The following is a 15,752-nucleotide window of genomic DNA, read 5'->3' as shown; positions in this document are numbered from 1 at the left end:
TAACTATGGCGTTGTGATCCAAGTCATGCAGACTATGAAATGCCTTAGACGTGAGATAGTGAAAGTACTGCCGACAGCAAGCCAACAGTGGATATGAACCGCGCCGCCAGCATCATTCTGCACACCAGGAGAATCCAATACATATAGCTGCCAACTCTGATGGTATAGACCCGATAACTTGTTTTCTTACTCTAAGATTGGTATACAATTATACATGTACTAGTGCAATCTCTATCCATAATATGCGTAATGCACTGTATTTGTTTCCGGTGACTGGAGGTAGTTTATCGTAGCACTGCTTTATGTCCTGGTTTTGTTGAAGATAAGCATCATCCACTTAACTTGCTAGGTACCGTATCAGTCAGCTCTTTCAGCATTTGGCTTTGTGTCAGGGGTGGTTGGCGGTGTCGCGGGTCATTCCACAGTCCGCAAAGTTGACGTTCTCGGCAACGGAGCGACCCAGTAGGCAATTGATCACCGATAAATATACTGTCATTGGTATCACGGTGCACCACAATGGCATATGGTGTGAATATCATTATGTTATTCTGCAGCGTGTCCTTGTCGTGTAGCTTGCGAAAGTTATTGCATATGGTCATTACGTGCATAATGCATAGTACTGTCTGTGCACTCAAGTTTCAAGTCCAGTCCATTTTTTGGAAATATGGGCTGGACACTAACGAGGGCCTGGTGACGTGTTCATAGGGCTGAGTTATGCCAAATGGTGCCATTGGCTGGGAGTGAAAGCCTTGCCCCACGCCTGCACCCTAAAAAATGTTTCGAAAATACTCAAATTCGACGACGGCTGAGAATCTAGGAAGATGCCGGACCACAGCGAAACAAGTCATCTGGCTGAAAAACGGAATACACCATTGCGTTGCCACGGCTAAGCGCAATTTCTAGGCTCACCACACAGGTAGCGAAATGCCAAAACAAACGAGCCATAGACACAAAACCATTTTCCAAAATTGTCCACCATTGAGAATGCGACTCAAAAAGTACCCGCAAACTGCCCAGTGCGGAAAATGAAAAGTCAACTTTTAGACGACTTTTTTGAATCTGGCGCACGGACTGGTACCGCCAACTCCAATTTCAAAGCAGTCCTGGATCATAATTGCATGCCGCACTTTGTCGAAGGTCTTCGACATGTCAAGGAAGCACACTCCAGCGGAGTCCTTCTTGTCGCGAGCCATTTGCAGCTGATCAACCAGTAAGGCTAGTGCATCACCCGTCGAGTGCTGCAGGCGAAATGCAAATGAGTTTCCGGGATAGCGTCGGTGTGGTCGAGGTGCCGTACAAGCTGCCGCTGGACCAGCTTTTCCAGCAACTTTGACAAAATCGAAAGTAGCGACACTGGCCTATAGTTTGTCGGCTAAGACGGATCTCCAGACTTAAACAGCGGGCTTACAGCCGCCAACTTGAAACCGGCAGGCACTGCACCAGATTTCAGTGACAGGTTGAAGAGTGTGGTGACAGATGGTGTGAGGACCTCAGCACAGGACTTCAGGAGGAATCCTGGGACACCGTCGCTGCCCGTTGCTTTCGCAGGGTTGACTTGACTTAGTAGACGGTAGATTACGGAACAAGAGGCTGGCTGGAACGTGTGCAGGCTATCCGATGGAAGTGGGCCGACGGGAGAGGCTAGGCATGATGGGCGCTTTGGATCCGTCACAATGTCATGAAACACGTTGGCTACCTCTTCGATGTTGCAGGTTGGTTCGGTTTTCTGCTTCCCGCGTCCGGTGACGGTATTGATGACTTTCCAAATCTGGCGGGGGGTTCTGGAATGTTCTTGGCATTGACGTGCGAAGTACTCATTCCAACAACAGCGATACATGTTCGTTGCCTGAGTTCGAACCTTCCGGTACTGCTGGTGGAGTTGAACATTTCCTTTGTCGGTCAGCCAAAGGCGATGATACCTTTTCTTTTTCTTGTCCAACTGATAAATGTCGCGGTTTGACCAAGGCACAGGTTCTGCAGATTTCATTGCCCCTTGCACAAGCGGGGCATGTGTGTCCAACACAGTCATAAACCGATCGTGCCAGAGCTCCCAGTAAGTGTCGACATCGGCATCAGAGGGGAAGTCTTGCGCAAAGCAATATTTAAGGTCCTCGCGAAATAGCGGAATGTCGATTTTGTGCTGCTTACGTGTTGGTGGAGCACGCACGCACTTCTTCGTCTGTACAGCAAAGGTCATAGTAGCACGGACGGTAAAGTGGTCACTTATGGTGGACGGAACAACCCGGACGGTAAAGTGGTCACTTATGGTGGACGGAACAACCGTGCACGTTGACACTGAGTTCTCTGTAGAAAGGACTAAATCTATGGTGCTACCTTGGGGACAGAGAGGTGTAATCCTTGTCGGGGACAGCACGTGGTTTGTGAGGCTGTAAGCAGATGCGACATCTTCAAGGTGATGTCGTTGCGCCATTCTCTGGCCTCGGAACATGTCCACATTGAAGTCTCCTACAACGGTCATTGATGATGTCACCAGAGACGCTCTATGGAAGGCAGAGTCCAGGAGAGTCCAGTACGCGACAGGCTCCTGCGGGGGACGATATACACATCCGAACAGGGGCTTCTGGGACTTCGATCGCAGCAGTATCCAGACGGCTTCCACGCCGTCTAGGCGGAGATTTGGCTGTGGCGTGATGGGAAGTGATGATTTGTAGTAGATACACCGCCTCCAGTCCTGTTTTCGCGGTCACATCTGGTAAGGTAATAACCTGGGATTTGTACTTCTCCGTCAGAGATCGCGCTGTTTAGCCATGTTTCGGCTATACACAGGATGTCGTACTTGGGGATCAGTGCGGTTAGAGCATGGACCTTGAAGCGGAGACTGCATACGTTCATTATAGCAATAAAAACTGCTTTATGGCAGTTTTCTAAAAAAAGTTATTGTGTTCTAGTCCATGGACCACGTCTAAAAAGTAAGAAATTAACGAAATGTGATAGCCGAAAATTAAAATTTCACACAAAACCTCACAATAATCACAGCACTTGAAATGCTGCTTTCAACCCTAAACTTGTACTGCACCAACAATTGGCAACATGCATGTCATGCATGCATAGGAAAGAGGATCACGAGGGGAAAAGGTCTTCTACATGTAGCTTTTCATTCTGTGTGTGATTATTGTGAGGTTTTGTGTGAAATTTTAATTTTCGGCTATCACATTTCGTTAATTTCTTACTTTTTAGACGGGGTCCATGAACTAGAACACAATAACTTTTTTTAGAAAACTGCCATAAAGCAGTTTTTATTGCTATAATTTCTTTTGTTTTTTCTGTCACCAATCAATGGAATGCCCTATCTCAATATGTAAATTTAAACTAAATGATGGCCTTCACATCATATCAAGGGATCAATACCGTATTATACGCATTGATGTGCAAGCCTTTTCTTGCAGAAAATGGCAAAATGCATGTTCTTTGTGCGGTGAAACATGTGAGTACGTAGTGGTGGACCGTGGTGATACTTTTTTTATACGGAGGTCATTCTGTGCATGTTGCTGTAGCAGAATTTCATGACTCTGTCATAAAATTGGCTTGCCTTTCAGATATTTCAGATCTCCCCACCCTCGATCAGATTTATTTGATAAATGTAACCATGTGCGTGTCGCAGATGTTTTTGTTGATTCTGTGTTTATAATGGTTTATAATGATGGGTTTTCGTGATAAGGTCATCCTGCATCATATTGCACTGAAATCGTAATCCTGTTGATGTCGATACAACTTTTGGAAGTAGTTCAATGACTTCAAACTGTTAGTCCACGATTTTCTAAAACAACACAGCAAAAGAGGAACAATAAACATGTATTTAAAATGTAAACAAATACATTGCTGAGTCCGACACCTCCTTCCAACAACTACACTGATGTTGAGGATAAAGGGGCAAGGCTATGGTTGGAGGTACTGAGAGATAAACAAGGCACTCCATAATAATAAAATCTTACACATCTTTTGGTGAGTATGAATGATATCCAGTCGAACCTCTTTAGGACGAACACCAAGGAACCGATGGTATTTCTTCTGTGAGTTTGTCTTAACCTATTTTATAACCAGTGAATACAATTATTTCTCCAATAGACATACGAATAGATTTCTTCTACAGCGAAAGATGATTCTAAGCCACACCAACTCATTGACTCGTCTCATATGAAACAAATGAGTCACTAGAGAGGTTCTGCAAAACGAAAATGCGTACAAACTTTCGTTCTACGTCATGAAGTGCGAAACTTCGCACGAATTTTCGCAACTTTGGACGCGAAACTTGCAGGGAACGCGAAATGAAGTGTCGTAGGAAAATTCGTGAGATCGGGTCATGGCGTATGTGCACTTGGCCCGCGCAAACTACGAAAATGTGCAGAACGTAAAATTCGTGCAAACATTCGTACACACTTTCGCAAGGACTGTCGCGAAACTTCGTTCGAATTTTCGTTTTGCAGAACCTCTCTACAGAACCTTTCTTTAGAAACATGACGGCAACTGAAACAGCAACAGAGAAAGTACGATACATGTACAGCACATTCTTGCAGGTACATGTACTACAAACAGTTTGCAGATCGTAATTCTTGCTTTGGCGGCACGAAACTTTATTTGGGGCTGTGCAATCTCGGCGGTACTCCCAAATAATAAATCAAACAGCCCAGACTCCAGTAAACAAATCCAATCATACAAGTACAAGATCTTCACGAGACGAGACTGCACCCATTGGCTTGTTTCGTATGAAGCAAACAAGTTACTGATCCTCTCCACAATGGAGATTTTCCCTGATATGCGAATATATTTTGCAAACTTGGTCAATGGGTCCTTGAACCTTTCCCTCCAGATTGGGAACTGCCAACGATAGTATGTCACTGACCAGTGCCTTACTTGTAACGTACCAATGTACAATGAATATGAGTATTTCGACAACACATCTAACATAAGCCTTACCGTCAAGAAGGTGAACTCGCGTTCTTCGCACACTGTAGACAAGGGCAAAGAGATAAAAATGGATCTAAATCCGAATAAAATCAGCACACGTTTCCGTAAATGAAAGGGTGAGTATAAGCAAATGAATCGAAGGAAACAAAGAGATCCTGTCAGCTTTTCCATTATTAATTTTATTGCATTCCGCCCAAAATCAGCACACTTTTCGTAAATGAAAGAGTCAACACAAGCAAATAAATCAAAGGGAACTGGTCAACTCACCTGTCATTGAGTAATATTCCGCGAAAGGAGGTCTCAGCAGCGCCGAAACGAAATAAGCCAGGCCAGGAGACGAAATATCCGAAACAGCTCATACAAGAAGCAGTTCCAAAGAAGGAAGTTCCTCGCGCATGCACATCCGAACGTTCGAACACGGACTGCACTGCATGCATGCAACACAATGTCTGCCATGCACGTGCACCGCACGCGGCTACCACCCGTTGGTAGATCTAATACCGAGCACCTTACGTAGAGACTTACGTAGCCTAAGTGAAATACCGAGCACCTTACGTAGAAACTTACGTAGCATAGCGGTGTCGTTTTTCTTGCCATGTGAACACAATAATAGAAAAGCTGACAGGATCGCTTTTCTAAATGAACCCTAAGGACAAGTGGGATGTGTCGTGGTTGGTACATGATCGCAGATTTCGGTTGCTCATTGGCATGAAAGATGATGCTAGGGGATTTAGTGATGTAGAGAAAAGGAAGAACTACTATGTGTGAAATTTCCTATCATTTTCAATGTAATATACATGACTATTATTTTTGTTGAATGAGGATACATTATGTAGCAATGGTGTACGTACGTCCGAGGTCGGGGCTTGTTAGCGACTGCAGGTGTCGTTAGCCGCCTGGCTGTGCCTGCGGGCGTTAGCGGCTCCCTGCCTGGCTCCCTGAATAATGTTGTCGGCTAGAACCTCGTATATTAAATGTGATCCTGTCCGGTGCAGAACACTACTCAAGGCATCATCCAGGATCTCACAATTTGCAGCTTGGTTACCTGGTCTCTGGTCGGCCATTTGTTGACTCTTCTTTTTCGGCCTACGGGCTGGTGTGAAGCCATCACTATCGTCATCTTCTTGTGCCGTATCATCTGTAGGAGTGTGCTCAGCCCTGGACTTGCCACGCACGGCGGGGGTTGTCTGACCTGCCCTGGGCTGAGGTATATTATGCTCCGCAGGCCGCGAAAGAGAGCCCGTTACCTGGACCCCTACTCGCGTGGGTAGAGCGAAACTGAGCACCCTGGGATGCGAGCAGCTTTTTAGTACTCCCGGGTCCAAAATCTCACCACCAGGCCGGGATGATCAAAACGTCTGCCGGGTCTGCAGCCTACAAACGTGGATCTGCCGACACTGTGCTGTCGACGACATGTCCGGCAAGGCACCTCCTTGCGTGAAAGCAAGGAACGCTTTTTTTTTAGAAAGGAAGCTTCTTCTCCAAAATTTAAAATTTTTGAAAATTATTCCTTCTGAAAATATCATCGCGTTCTTGACCTCGAAGCTGACTGCTGAATGCGATTAGGAAAGAAGATTCCTGAAGATACACCAGACTGATTCTGGCAAGCCGTCTGTCGTCTAGATATGCAGTTGTTCGTCATGCATGGTCAGCAATCTTCCTCGTTCGTCCTTTCGTTTTCCTGACCACGATGATGACAAGCAGCTCTCATGCTCAGGTTAGTGCTGTACTTGTATGTCTGGGCACACAACACATCTGAGATTCACCCACTGACGTTATCGAACTGAAGAATGCAGCAAGGGTTCCTCGGATTCTCTTGATTTCGGAACAAATTTCCTTCACTTTCACCCTCTCAGTCTCTTCCCCATGCCCTCCATGCATGCACAATCGAGTTTGCATTTCAAATGTTGTTTTTACTTTGGCAGTGCGTTCGATAACGTTAGGACAGTCTAAGTTAGGTGTTCTTCTCTTCAGGCTTATTGGACGTGTACAAATTCTAAAAAAATAGCTTCCATATGCTAAACGCAGATCCCTGTGAATACGGTTCTGCTGGGCAATGATGTTTACACCAATCTACACTCTATGCTGTCACAGCATCCACAACTGATCCTCTCTCTCTGAATTAACTATTTGATAAAGCCAATCTTTAAATCGCTGTTGCATAGGATCTCGGGTGGGAAGAAGCGATGAATCGATACATGGCATTGTGAAGAAAAGAAGAACAAATTCACATTGCACGTGAGACTCGGTTAGAAAGACTGAGTTTCTGCATTCATAAGAATGTCACACCCCGGGGATCATGATAAAGAAAACATATGTCGTGAAAATGACTGAAAGAACCAAAGAAGTATTTGATCTTCCAGCCAGCTTAGCCTGGTACTACCATACTAGCAGTGCTACCAAGTACCAGCCCTCCATATTTTCTGGATTTGTACGGAAAATCACTCCTTGTGCGCACTACAGAAATTGAGCAAATGGTATAGAAAATCGGAGAGGATCAATCAGCTGTGTAGAAGCATTGCAAGTGTAAGCTGAGTGATGAATAGTCTTGTACCAAAGCGAGTGCATGCCGTACCACAACAACATGTACATGTAGCACAAAAATAATAATGTCGTGAGTGCAAGTCACACATGTTTTACACTACCAAATGCAGCCACCGACATGCATGTGCGTGTCAAAAAACATTACAGTGCAAGTATGCATGCAATGTACACGGCAGTACGCAAAACACTGCAAGATACGGAAAATCAGAAGTCTGAGTACGCAAAACAGACTCAATTGGTGGGCAGCTCTGTACTGGCCTGTACGGAGGGAGTGAATCTCAATGTGTGCAATGCACGCACTTTGGCCGACAGTGAAAACTATGCAAGTCGTGTTGGTTTGCAGGATGAATGTGAGTCCTTTTAGACAAGCGCCTTAGTGGAGTAGCCCACCGAAAGAAGAGTACTTGACACCGCGAAGTGGAGTCTGCGGATACAACAGTGAGGGGGTAAAATTAGCTATGACTGATTCTGCATGTGTTCTGCATGTGTGTCACATTACACTAGCAGATAGGCACACCTGTTGTTCCAAAAAGATGCTTATGTCAGTGTCTGAATATGTCGTGTACCAGGTAATATTGTTGCCAGGATCTCACGGTGAGAGTCAGACTTGAATATGGTATCAATAGATTATCAATATCATACATCACCATGTACCACCCAAAGTATAATAGCCGAAGGACCCGTTTGTGTGGTGGTGTATGATTTCGTGAGCAAGATGAAGTGGCTACAGATGTGTCTTATATAACACCCTAAGAAAAGATCATCAATTCTGGGGAAAGTGATTCTGGTAGCATGTTGTATCCAGTGTGGCATGACAAAGACTCCCTCGATTTAGCCTGTGGAGAATCCGTAAATACATAAATACAATACATACAGGCATCGCAACCTTCGGATTATATGCTCTTTTGCTTGCCTCCTGGAGTGTGGTTGTACCTTGGTTCACTGTATTAGAATAATAGTAGACTTTGTTTTTCGAATTCGTTTCTATAACATTAGGTTTCTTTCTGTTGCTGCTATGTCTTTTCATGTGTTTTACAGGATTGCAATCTGTTGATGAATACCACTCTGAGGCACTCTCACGAGCGAAGGTGTTTGAAAATCCATGTCGGAATGATGGTCATGTTGGCCTAAAGGTGCATTACATTGCCGATACTCGCCACCTCCACCCTGGAACATGTTCAATTTCTGTTTCTCGTATGGAAGGACCGAACAGGTTGTTTTCCTGTCTCAGTGGACCACTCAAGACTGAACAGCACTGATGGAAGAAGATTTGCCGTGAATCTCGTTCACATAATCAGCCTGTTTAATTGCTGTACTGAGGTGACTGCTTCATAACAATGACCATGCAGCATTAATTTTGGATAGTATTGCAGTGCCCCTAAAATTGGAGAATATCGAATTTCTCTGATAGCATTGTGATTCATTTGTGAATAAACATCACTACTCTTTTTGAGTAGCATAGCAATGACAGAGTTGGTTTAATGTATGACAAAATGGAGCCGCTTTTTAACTTAAACCTGTACTATAATCAGTACCGCCGGAAGCAGTTTTTGATTGGTCCGGTAGTTTCATGGCGGGTACACACGTCCTCCACGGTAGGAAACGTTTGTTGGTGGCCAACAAGTTGGTCTGGTGATAACCTGACCAACCAGACCGGCGGGCCTGATAATTGTGGGGCTCATGAGCAGCTCAAGTACTTAGTATGGTTTTGGACATATCCCCAGTTAACCAATGAGAATAACCGGAAAACAAGGGGGGCTTTAGATACCGGGCTGACTTAACAAGAGGCAGGATAAGCGCGTTACGGGTTGAGCTTGTCGAAAACCAATTGTACTTCATTATGTGTGAAGGGGTTTTATGAAGAAATATTTTATGAACCAGTGTACAGAGATGGTGCTTATGACGAAAGGAGAGAGGAGAAGTGTGTGAAAGTCGATAAAGGGCATCCGAAGGAACACATCGATCCTTGTTGTAAAGAATATTAAGTATAAATCTATGGTTGAAACCTACTTCCCCAAGCGTTCTCTGTTAAGTATAAATCTATGGTTGAACCCGACTTCCCCAAGCGTTCTCTGAGGGGACCGAGGTCTACTCTATCAGTTCATATATTCTGTGAAGTGACATGACCATTCGTGGGGACCTTGCTCATAACTGCAAAAGTCCTCGTCTGATTTTTCCGCATCAATTGAACGTTATACATGTGCATGTAGTGAAAGCCACATGCAAAAGGCTGTTCCATGGCACTCATCTGCCACCAAGCTCTGGGTTCATTGGCTGAAAATATTCTTCGGCACAGTAAAGTCGTGCGCCCAAGAACGTGGAAGCCTACAGAACATCCAACCTGGAATACTAAGAACACCACAGCCCAAAATTAAGAATTGCGGTGTAGGTTTGTGCTGTTGTCAAACACCGGGATTGTTATGTTGCACATGTATCTGAGCTTTACCGCTACATACACGTCTGTCTTTACACAATTACCAATCTGCAGACAGCATGCTGTTTCGTCCTTTAGTTACTAATGGACTCATCAATGCAGCACAGAGAAAATGAGGCAGGTGAATGTCCTAGGCTAGAGAGCATCAAATACAGGTATAGAATCATGCCTTGCAGATCTCGTTACGGCCCCTTCGATGCATGTCTGAACATTAGATGGCTGTGTAGCTTCAGTTATCTCAGAATATGTACTATTTATCCAGCAGCAACAACGTTGGTCACACAACTATTCACTATAATGAGTATGCGTTGGAACACTTTACCCCGAGTCATACTATAGCAGTGTATGCCATGCATGGGTTTACCTCACACACTGAATTTCATAATTTGACATCCAAATCACAGAAGAGTGGTGTTCCAAACTTTACGTAATTGCACTCCATGTCCTGCGAGCTACAGTAGAATACTTCAATAGAAAATTTCTTATAGCACGTTCTTAGAAACAAATCGTATAGGTTCGAGGCTGTCAACCCAGAAATTTGTGATTTCACAGCCATAGATGTTACCAGTCAGGTCACTGTATACAGTAGGTATGCAGAAGAAAATACTAGTAACTCTTTGTGGAAGAGCTGTGCCAAAATGTGTACAGTACAGTAAATTAATAAAAAATGAGAAAAGCAGTGACAAGGCTGTGCATGATGTAGATCTACTCGTACCAGTAAGTACAGTGCACCAGTGAAATTGTTGGTGTAGTACCGGTATACTATTATAATTATGGCATGGCCCATGCCACTACAATCTATTTGCAGTGGGCCGCAGTAGGCCAGTGCAACAGAAAGCATTTCAGAAGCTGTGTGCAATGTTAACATCTATGACATACAAGTAAACTGCCATATAGCACAATCGATTACTCTCAGCCCACATAAGTACAATGTAGGCCAATCAGTAGTATAGATACATAGAGCACACTCTACATCATACATAGTCGGCACCAAATCTATGTTGTCGATGTACTTTGCAATGACGACATGATGGCAAGCGTGCTTGATTCATCATAATATTGCCTTGTACTTGGTTGGAAGTTAGTTGTAAGTTCAGTGGTCGAGGTAAGCAGAGCTGCTCCAGCTTTCAGAATCCTGCATGAAAAAGGCAGAAAGCAAATGTAGGTATAATAGTAGCAAGCTGATGTAAAGAGCCTGTCTTTCAATGCAATAATTCTATCCACTGCATGGACAGACCTGGTGCTTCATTCACCTCTGTTTCTTGCTTTCTCAGAAAACCTACTTCCTCCTTCAGCCATCTAGCTCATGATATACATTAATTTTTCTTTATGCCTTTTCAGCCGTGGTCGACTTTCGCCCCTCCTGTTTGATTGGCAATTGCAGTCAACCTGGGGAATACTGACCCTCGATTGTGAATGAGAAAAGTGTCGCTATTCGCATTGTTGTTACTCGTGAGGTTGGAAGTATGCAATCAAATGTTCACTAGATCTGAAGATTGTGTCGTTATTTGCGAGTTGTTTTGTAAACCCGAGGTAGATTATTCACAAGGTTGATTGTACATGCTATGGGATGTACAATAACTAACCAAACAATAATGGTGTAACAATGATTTGAGTCCATATCCAATTGGATGTACCTAGAGTGCATGATCCATTCCAGAAAGGCGACTTCAGTGAGTCTTGAATTGTCAGCAGCATCATACTTCCATCGAGCTTTTTTTCTTTTTCGAAACGACCCTCTCTTTTCAATTCGAACGAAGGTCAACATACGATTATGGCAGGCATCCATGCACTGATCTTCACTGTACACATGTGCATGTATACTGTACTGTAGTCTGTGCAGTCAACTAGTCGTGTTCCACTTGGCTTACGGTAAGTATCACTACAAGTGCATAGTAGCCCCCCCCCCCCACCCTGGGGAGTGCGCGTGAACGGCAACTGTGAACTGGTAAAAGAATTATTCGACACCTTCGTTCGTTTCGATGGAGAAGGTTCATCTGGCAAATTGAGGCCTTCGTTTCACTCCTAGCCCCAGGAGCGAAATTTTCACTCCTTGGCTGCCTGTTTGAGCCGTCCTTGTGGAAGGGTTGATTTATGCATGCCCGCATATACATGTAGACCTTATTCAATAAACGTCACAATCACGTGAACCAGGGTCCCGGGAACCAGGGAGCGGCAAGAGACCTGCACTCAGTGCACAGTGGACTCGGCGTGGGAACATAGGAGTAGAAAATACCGGTATTTTACTACTCCCTTGTACGAACTGGGCCTTTCTTGCCACTCGATTCACGTACGCGTGCCCCAGCTTACAACAAATCCCTGGAGGCGAGTCCAAAAATCACGTTATCGAATAAGGTCTATAGAAACACAGATCACGTAGAACTACCCCATCCGGGGTCACAACTCACAACGTTTTGGGTACTTAGGTCTCATGTCGTCTCCCCAGGTGCTATGAATCCCTGATGCACATGTATCTACATATACAATGTAACCGTAACTCTACCAATATTGCGGACGATGACCCTCCCCCCCCCCCCCCCGGCAAACAGAAAGTCGCTATGTCCTGGCCGAGTTTATCTTTTAATTAAATGGTTTTCTCGGTTGGGATTTCATACCTGACAACCATTCCGATTTGGCCGGGACCGTCCCGATATCGAGGGCGGTAATAGGCACCCAAAAGTGCACTAGTTCCATGCCTCACCGCGAGCTTCTTTTGTATACATTTTCATGCCTAGGTATGTCATTGGATCTCAGGTTTGCAAAGGTTGGCAGGTATGGGATTTGTAGAGTGACCAGTTTTGACTATTGCCACCTGCTGTGCAGAAGTGTCATTCCTACATCCTGGCTGCAAACGTACCCCCCCCCCCCCACACACACACACCACCACCAACAATGTTCGATCCTATTTACAGGACCTCACTCTATATGAAAGTGTAGCAGAGGCACTGCCAAAGTATAAAAAACAGCAATTGAAATGCAAGCTGCATTGTGCATGCATGGAGGGCATGGGGAAGAGACTGAGAGGGTGAAAGTGAAGGAAATTTGTTCCGAAATCAAGAGAATCCGAGGAACCCTTGCTGCATTCTTCAGTTCGATAACGTCAGTGGGTGAATCTCAGATGTGTTGTGTGCCCAGACATACAAGTACAGCACTAACCTGAGCATGAGAGCTGCTTGTCATCATCGTGGTCAGGAAAACGAAAGGACGAACGAGGAAGATTGCTGACCATGCATGACGAACAACTGCATATCTAGACGACAGACGGCTTGCCAGAATCAGTCTGGTGTATCTTCAGGAATCTTCTTTCCTAATCGCATTCAGCAGTCAGCTTCGAGGTCAAGAACGCGATGATATTTTCAGAAGGAATAATTTTCAAAAATTTTAAATTTTGGAGAAGAAGCTTCCTTTCTAAAAAAAAAGGGTTCCTTGCTTTCACGCAAGGAGGTGCCTTGCCGGACATGTCGTCGACAGCAGGGAGCCCTACACATACCGGGAGGTGACACGGGCACAGAAACTGTGCATGACGTTTGACTCATTCAAAAAAAAAAAAAGTAGCTGAGAGTTCTCATCACACATCAGTACAGATATTGATATTGATGAAAAGAGTTAATCGATGCTGAATATCGTTTGTGAGAGTCATCTTATCATATGCTGGCTTGCTGTGACACTTCAATATGGCCTTGAGTGGTCATTGACGCAAGTAGGATGGCGGCCAATGTTTCCCAGGCTCAGCTTTTGGGTAAAAGGTAAGAGTGTTTTGTGATGTCAAAATTTATTGAAAATGACGATCGAATGAACATGTTTCCTGAAGTCTGACCAAGTTTGAACACTCTGAACGAGTATTTCCGGCGAAGATAAAGGCTGTCGCCACACACTAGCACAGCGATCTAACTAAACTCTGCTGAACGTCGTGGTGAAATCAGAGCCTAAAAACATTTTCAAGTTCGTACTTTTGTATAGCTGTAACAAGTGGATAGACTCTTTGGATTCGCTGTATCGTGCAAATATAAGTTAACCTAATTACTATAAGTCGGAAACAGGGACAATTCGTGTAGTTATTGCCTGTTTTCAGAATTTGTTGTGAATGCACATTTGCACATATTGAAAATACATCATGTTAGCAAGCATATATTTCCACTCGGCAAAGACGTGGATTTATGAACTGTTGATTAATAGCATCTACATAACTTCTCGTTTTATCCCTAAAAAAATGGAAACGTTAGGAGGCAATTTTGATTGCCAAATTCATCTTCAAATGTCACTATTTTTGGGACGAGTAAAGCACCGCGGTTTTCAGTACAACTATACGAAACGAATGTATAGCTGCAGTGTGCCGAGCACCATACCTGGGTACTCAAACACCAAAGTTCTGTCTGTTCTCTTTCTGTTTATATGTCAATATAGGACCTCACGTGGTGATGCTGATCCGCCTTTGAAGCGAATTTTAAGAGAACATGAAGATACGAATAGCACAACAGGTACGATGGTCATGCTCCAGCATTGCTGTCCTGCATGCACGATGAAGTGGGGAGTAGTTCATATGTATGGGTGAATGGGTGAATTTTCTTCTTGCTTCTTGTTTCAGGAATTCAATCGAAAGAAGCTATTGTTGGTGACAACTCACGCAATCATTGCATCGAGGCTGAGCTGCACCCAGCATGTAACCCAATCACTTGGAAAAATGGTGACCCACCATGCTGTAGGGAACTTGTGCTGTACAGCATATTGCAGACCAGCTTCCCCACAAACTCGTTTAGAGCGCGGGACGCAGCATTGCTGGCCTTTGAACGTGCAGTGAACGGTGCAAATCGAATTTTGAATTGCAAGGATCAACTTTCGCCTTCACAGGTAACCTCTTACCTGAAGCGAGCTCCGACAAAGTCAACGAACTCCGGAAAGTATCGTGGGCGCGTCAGGTGGGCCAGGTTTAGTGACTTGGTTTCGAAAATCATTCAGGGGCATGGAGGGACTCTGCACCATGCGTTGAAGAATTGCATGACCGAAGCGGACAGGAGTGCGCTTCTTCGCGATATCGATTTAGCTTTAGCTACGTGGGAATTTGCACCCAATCAGACTGCGGATCATAAGCCTTTTGGATTATCTGAAATCTCGGAGTTCTTTTATTCGCATGCCTCAACCTTTTCGCTCTGGCGGTTGGATAACGAGGGAAATGAAGGGTTGCATTTATTTTACTTTGGTGGAAGTCCCGCACATGCTGTACGTAGCATTAGAATCCTGCCTAACCTTTCCTTTTCAACATTCATGTATGGGATACAAGTGCCTTTGCAGCTTGATGTATCTGATAATGTAGTGTCATCAGCTGACCACTTTTCCAAACTTCTGCATATGTTGGCAACTGCCAGTGAATGCTCTGGGTGTTCTTACAATAAGTATGAGAAGGTAGTGGAGACGCGTCCTGAAGGTGGTATCTTCCGGGGTTCAGATGGTACGGTGGTAGCGAATCTTGAAGAAGCCTGGGTGCCACAACGCTGCATTCGAACTGTTGTCTGTCCCCACCTGATAGCTGCTGGGTCCAGGTGTGCAGCTTGTAAATTGTTTGACGGAACGCTGAGGAAAGCACTCTCTCGGCTTTCGGACACACCCGTTTCTCCGCACACTGCCTTTATACATTTGTCACGTGATGACTTAATTCTACGCCTGCGTTCTGAGGCTAAACGGTTTGAGGAACTCAGCCGAAACTTTCATCGGCTGCAGAAAATGAGGGACGAAATGATTTCGTCTGTGGATGATGGTTTTTCAGAGGTTTTTAAAAACCTTCAAGACGGTATGGACATCATACACGACAGAGTGCAAAACCCAATATGCATGTGGGAAGGCTGTAAAAGGC

At 44.6% G+C, this 15,752-nt stretch overlaps 3 long non-coding RNA genes across 3 annotated transcripts; 2 read left to right on the top strand and 1 right to left on the bottom strand.

Moving 5' to 3' along the window:
* Positions 1-6,216: 6,216 nt before the first annotated feature.
* LOC135827324 (uncharacterized) lies at positions 6,217-8,980 on the top strand. Its single transcript, XR_010555391.1, has 2 exons — positions 6,217-6,643; positions 8,509-8,980. It is a non-coding gene; the product is annotated as an uncharacterized LOC135827324 (long non-coding RNA).
* A 1,333-nt stretch (positions 8,981-10,313) lies between these two features.
* On the bottom strand, positions 10,314-13,304 carry LOC135827473 (uncharacterized). The gene is made up of 2 exons (XR_010555461.1): positions 13,061-13,304; positions 10,314-11,039 (listed from the first exon to the last, which is right to left on the bottom strand). It is a non-coding gene; the product is annotated as an uncharacterized LOC135827473 (long non-coding RNA).
* Positions 13,305-13,508: 204 nt separating this feature from the next.
* Positions 13,509-14,728, top strand: LOC135827302 (uncharacterized). The gene is made up of 3 exons (XR_010555379.1): positions 13,509-13,650; positions 14,309-14,382; positions 14,490-14,728. It is a non-coding gene; the product is annotated as an uncharacterized LOC135827302 (long non-coding RNA).
* The last annotated feature ends 1,024 nt before the right edge of the window (positions 14,729-15,752 follow it).

Source organism: Sycon ciliatum, chromosome 11 (genome assembly GCF_964019385.1).
Source record: "Sycon ciliatum chromosome 11, ocSycCili1.1, whole genome shotgun sequence".
In the NCBI taxonomy this organism is placed as follows: domain Eukaryota; kingdom Metazoa; phylum Porifera; class Calcarea; order Leucosolenida; family Sycettidae; genus Sycon; species Sycon ciliatum.
Note: the sequence above shows the minus strand (reverse complement) of the source record. Positions and strands in the feature narration are given on the sequence as shown.